Below are 6,052 nucleotides of genomic sequence, written 5' to 3' on the forward strand. Positions count from 1 at the left end.
ACATAAATCCCCAGGCCCGTCTCTGCTTCCTGCTCTGAACTATATGTTCCTTTTGGCCTAAATCTATTCCAACTCTTGGCTTTAAAAGCGCAGTCCCCATCTCCTCCGGAGCTTCTTAACAGCTGAGAATGTACCCATCTTCCCCTTGATAGATTGAATTCACTCCCTCACACCTCAGAAGCCATTTATGAAAATAGCCTTCCTCCTATCAATCATTCCTTCTCTTTGGCCATACAAGGGAGGTGAGGCGGCAAGATGATGAGAGGAAGATAGAGAAAGAAAATGGGCATGCACTGGAGAGCAGACCTGGCAGGTAAAGCTAGAAGTCTGAGGCGGGGGTGGGGGTTGCTGGCACGAGAAAATCACGAAGCAACTGTCAGGGCCACCATCTATCATTTGGCAGATAGATCCACTCCCCTGGCAGAATATCTAGTCAATCTGACTTATCCGATAACCATCTAGGACATATTTCTTTACACTCCCTGCATTTTCTTCCTTGCCCTGTCTCAGTAGAAATTCTTTGTAGCCATTTAGATGGTGGCAATGCGATTCTATATTTGGGACCAAGACTCCAACAGCCGGAGTTAAAAACACTCTGAGAGTAAGAAGCAACAGCCCAAGTTGCTCGTTCCTAATCCCATCCATCTGTGCTGCTGGTCTCTCGTGCCTCTGCTCATTTCCAAACCAAGCAAAGTCAGCTAAGAATAAGAAAGACTCGGAAACCTGGCCTATCGATCCCCTTTCACACAGCTGCACCCTCTGCTGGACTGCTTTGTGACATTTCTGTTAAGGATCTGACAGCAGAAGGCGTCGCAGATGTTGTTCAAACTTTCTCTCCACGCAAATAAATGCATCAGGAAAACACATTATGGATGGCTATATGCTAAGGGTTACATAAACCAAACGGCAGCCAAACTCTACCTCAATGTGATCGTTTCATCATTAAACATCCGGAAGCCACAGAATTTTCCCTTTAAAACACGAAGCTTTGAATAAAAAACTGGAGGTTTGCAGCATTATCTTAGAATCATAGAATCATAGAGTTGGAAGAGACCACAAGGGCCATCGAGTCCAACCACCTGCCAAGCTTCTGTGTATCTGCTCAGAATTAAGTCCCATTAAAATCAATGAGGCTTAGTCTCAAATGTGCAAAGGATTTCAACCCAAAGATAGATAGGAGTATATGGTCAGGAAAGCAGAATCTTCCACATGGGGGAAAAATAGTCCAATGACAAGTTAGCTCATGATATTGCAAGAAAAGAGCAGATTGGCTGGTCTATGCAGAGCAGGGCAAAGGGTAGATATACATCTCCTGGAAGGTCACAATCAGTCAGCAAGGATTTCTGACCCCCAATTATTTCACAATCACAGCAACATGAATACTCCCCCGCACCACCACTCCATCCAAAATTATACTGGAAGTTTGAGTGGATTTTGTGTGGAATTTTTGTGTTCCGTTCTGGTACTCAAAACAAATTCTCCAATTCTAAATATACATATTTTGCACCAGGCTCCAATTGGTAGATTTGAGATTCTAGTGAGGGGTGGAAAAAAGTAGATCCCGTAGGCCTTCCCTGGTCTAAGGTGAAAAAATATACTGGTGTCTATCAGACAAATAACATGTTCAGACAGGCACACAAGATTGCTGCACCCTAGGCCATAGAAAAAGTTGCTGCTTATATTCGAGAGTAGCCAGTCAATGTGGCCCAAACCTAAATTATGGTGAACACAAACAGAGTCTGATTGTTAATACTTCACAAGGTGAGAGTGGCAGGGGAGACCAGGGGTGGTGCACTGGACCTTGTACTTCTGGAAAAGCAAGGGAGAAATTCTAGTCCACTTGTTGTGGGCTGATTCCCAGATTATGGCTGCCACACGTGGCAGTCCTCGTGTGGCAATGTTCTCCACCGCAGCTCGAACAGCCAAAAATGGCCTGCAGTGGCATGGAGAAAGTTATCCAATCCACCTTGTGAGCTGCTGTGCACAAAATGACTTGCCATCTGGGGGCAGAGGCTGCCATGCAGAGTGGTTTGAAGCAGCCTCTAGAAGGAAGCACTGATTCTTCGTCCTGTGTCGTCACACAGCCCGGCTATTTTCAGGCAACTTCCTCACTGACCAAAATCATATCTCAGTGTAGGAAAGCAGAGCTTTGGATTCATTCTCCCCACCCATGCCTTTTTGGGAGCAGCAAGTGTCTCTTTCTCCGTATATGGTGAAGGGAAAAAACAATACACTAATTAACTGTTGGTATGCTCTTAATCAAAATGACCCCCAACATTTGTGAAGACTGAGAAACAACCTAATTATATGCACCTGCTCACAGGTAAGTCCCAGAGATTTCAATGAGGTAAGCTTGGAGCCTCAGCCATGACAACAAACATGCTACTGATACGCTTCTACTCAAAAGGGGTCATTCATTGATTCCTCAGTCATTTTATGCTTAGGCCTGTTTTCCTGCCAAAGAATTTTTATGCCACTGTTTTCCAATATGGCAACTATATATTTAATTTAGTCCCTTGTAATCCCCATCAGGTTTGATCTGCTTGTAGCAACTTGGCAGGCATATGCAAACTGTATAATCCTAACAAATCCTAGTCAGCCCCAAACTATTCAGATTCACACTTTTTCATCCAGTTTGTGGGAACTGCATAATACGTGCAACATGTTTCCTTATAAACCATATACTTTGCATTCCTGGAGTCCAGCATTACTTTTCAAGGAAGTGAATAACATTTATTACATTTTCGCCAGTAGACTTGGGAATAACCAGTGCATGCAATGTGTGAACAGCTGCCAGGCTGTGAGACTCAATATCACTTCATCTCTCAACTGAACTCCCATCACGTTTGACACACTGAGTCCACAACTAAAACAATCCCAAACCATGCCACTATAACTCTTTGAAGCCAATGGGATTTTGCCAAAAAGCTGTACTAATTAGTATTCACTTTTATTTCCACAGCCTTCTGAGACTGCTCTCCTTTTCAATGGCTACCTCATTTTGACATAAAAGGCTTACTTTTATCTATCTCTACCCTAACTTCTATCTCCCCTTTGTAGCTAAATTCAAGCTGTGAGGGAAAAGTGCACCTGAAGCAGCATTATCAGCAGAGATTAATACAACCACTGGAAGATTTTGAGAGCTTTGTGTACAGCAACCTAGTGGTGCTCTCCTGATGTTTTGAACTACAACAGCCATCATGCTGCAGCCACCATGGCCATACAAACTGGAGCTGACAGGCCTTGTGGTCCAAAACAGCAGGAGGGCGGCAGGTTGGGGAAGCCTGGTGTATATAAGATATACTTTCCTTGACAACTTCCAAGGCCACATAGTGCTCACTTTTAGGCTCCGCTTTTGAAACGCTCCCCCTCCCTCCCTCATCTATCTATCTATCTATCTATCTATCTATCTATCTATCTAGGCTGCTGCTGCTTATTAGTACAACCCTTGAAGCAAGCCCCACTCAAAAGAGGTAAGAAAAATGGTAGGCCCAACAGGGAAATGACCGCGAGACATGGTCTTAGGATGTTTACATACTATAACTTTTAAAGCACTTTCCAAGCCCCCAAAGAATTCTGACCACTACGGCTCACCCCTCACAAAGCTACAATTCCCAGCTGGCCTTACTTCACCCAGGTCAAAGACCCAGTTGGGCACACACATCCCATGCGTACACACACACACACACACACAGGTGGGGAGCCTCAGTGGTGCCCCTATGGAGGCTTCACAAGGGGCAAAAAACCTGGCTTGCCCCACCCTGTAGCTACAACCTCTGCCTTAAACTACAGAACCCAGAATGTTTTGCAGAAAAGAACGCAACTGCACACACAGCCTTATGCTAGGCCCACAACTCCCTGAACTCCTTTCTCGGAGGTTTGCACCTGCTCTTCGTTTTGGGTCCCCTTCACACAGAGCTACGCCCTTTGCCTGAATCTCCTCCTTACCTGAGAGGGGGGAGCTGCTGTGAGAAGCAAGGAGCTTTCTGCCGAATGGGAGAAAGGCTGCGGGGTCTGCAAACTCCACCAGGCGATTAAGTCCTCCTGTTATAGGGACATTTGATCTTCTGGAGAAGCTCATTGGCCACCAGGCTCACAACACTGGGGAGGAAAAGAGCAAGGAAAGGGAGAGGGCCGGGAAGGGGGTGGGGAAGAGATGGGAAAAGGTCATACCAAGTATAGGAGCAGCTGAAGGAACTGCACCAGGCTGAGATGGGAGGGGCATGTTTGGAGGGGGGGCATCATATAGCTTAGGTTTCTATATTTATAAACCCAAGCAAGCAAGCACAATTTAAAGAAGGAGGTCCAGCGCCAAGGAGCTGGTGGCTGGGGTGGTGAAGAGTGGAGCCTGGTGCTCTTCAGTTGTCTACGCTATTTTAAAGCCCATTAATTGTTCCTGTCTTGACCACGCTACAGGCTGCGCACATAAGAAGCCACGCAGATGCATTCTTCGAAAAGGTGCGAGGCAAAAGACTGTGTGCCTTCGAAGTGCATTCTTATCCCTCAGAGAATTCTGGGGGCTGTAGTTTGTTAAGGGTTGCTGGGAACTGTACCTCTGTGAGGGGTAAACTGCAATGCCCAGAATTCTTTGAGGGAAAGAATGGGTGTTAAAGGTGTAGTGTGCACACTCAGGAAGGGATGTTGCTGGGATACATAGTTTCCATGACAAATTAGAGGAGTCCCAGTGCTTGAACTATGTCAGAAACAACACTGGTCTAACAAGCTAGGGCAAACCAGCTATGCAAACCATATCACAAGCTCGGCGGAACCAGGGGTGGGGTAGCAGCAGAGCCAGCCCAAAATAATTTTGTTGCCTGCCTGAGGCAAAGGATATGCTGGCACCTACCCTGCCCCATTGCCTCTCCTGTTCCACTTACAGAAGTTGATTAGACTGGCAATTGATTGTACACACCGTACATTTAAAAGTTATTCCCACCCACCCAAAGAAACCTGGGAACTCTAATTTGCTAAGGGTGCTGGGAATTGCAGCTCTCTCAGGGGGTAAACTACAGTTCCCATGATTGTTGGGGGCACTTTAAATGTATTTACTGTATAAAACACTGACAAGAGGACAGTATCCTAAAGGCAGCCAATAAGCTTGGGGAGTGCAGGGTGGACCCCACAGCTCTGTTCTTCAGCACCACAGTTTGCCCCCGCTGCCCTAAAATACGCTGCCCATGATGACTATCTCACTTTGCCTCATAGTACTAGCGCCAGCCCTGCCAGAGAGACACAGTTTGGCTTTCCAGATCAAAATATCAACAACAGAGACATTCTGAAGCTTGGCTTCTGACCTAAAATGCTCACTACTGCATCTAACTGATGCTCTGGACATACTGTCAAATGATCACATTTCATGTTTGAGATGTTTTATTGATTTTATAGCCACAAAGACCTGTTAGTGGCCAGTGGCAGTTGGTCACTTCACTGTTTTACTCGCCAGCTTCCTTTCAAAATATTATATAAAATAGAATTCTAAAAAAATGAATGACGTCTGTATCCCATATTCCATCAAGGAACACAAGGCAGCATACATGCTTCTTCCCCCCCCCTCCGCCCTTCCTCATTTTATCCACACAACAACCCTGTGGGGGCAGGTTAGGCTGAGAGACAGTGACCCAGGGAGCTTCCAGACTGAGAACATGAGAAAAGCCTGCTGGATTAGGCCGGGCACCCTGACCTCACAGAATGGAGATTCGAACCCTGGTTTCCCATATGCCAGTCCCACCACACTGGAATCACAGTGAAAAGCACGAATATCCTCATGTTGCCCTTGATTGCTTGGAAGAAGGGAGACTTCTTTAAAATATGCAAACCCTCTGATATTAAGAGGTGTGCAGTAACCGTGGTCAGCCCAAAGCGCTGTAAATGCAGGATGGGAAATGACTTCTTGACAAGCATTTCACGCTTCCTTGGTTGCAAGAAGTAGAATTTTAAAGGACAGGCCTGGGAGGGAGTCTCAAACAAATAATGTGTTTATTTCTCCCCGAGATAAATATGAGAATCTGGGTTCTGCCTGGAGCACGAATTCGAGACTCAGGGAGGAGGGGCG

At 46.0% G+C, this 6,052-nt stretch overlaps 1 protein-coding gene across 14 annotated transcripts in view; it reads right to left on the reverse strand.

Moving 5' to 3' along the window:
- Positions 1–4,093, reverse strand: part of TNNT3 (troponin T3, fast skeletal type) — a 44,662-nt gene extending 40,569 nt beyond the window's left edge. For 11 of the 14 annotated variants that reach the window (XM_082194959.1, XM_082194957.1, XM_082194966.1 and 8 more), the window contains exon 1: positions 3,949–4,092. The gene's annotated coding sequence lies outside the window, so the exon portion shown is untranslated. Of the gene's footprint in view, positions 1–3,948 lie in introns of all 14 variants that reach the window. The other 3 variants (XM_082194961.1, XM_082194962.1, XM_082194960.1) reach the window with 1 other exon arrangement.
- Between the last annotated feature and the right edge of the window lie 1,959 nt (positions 4,094–6,052).

This window comes from Podarcis vaucheri (assembly GCF_965113315.1).
Source record: "Podarcis vaucheri genome assembly, chromosome: 1".
NCBI classification, from domain to species: domain Eukaryota; kingdom Metazoa; phylum Chordata; class Lepidosauria; order Squamata; family Lacertidae; genus Podarcis; species Podarcis vaucheri.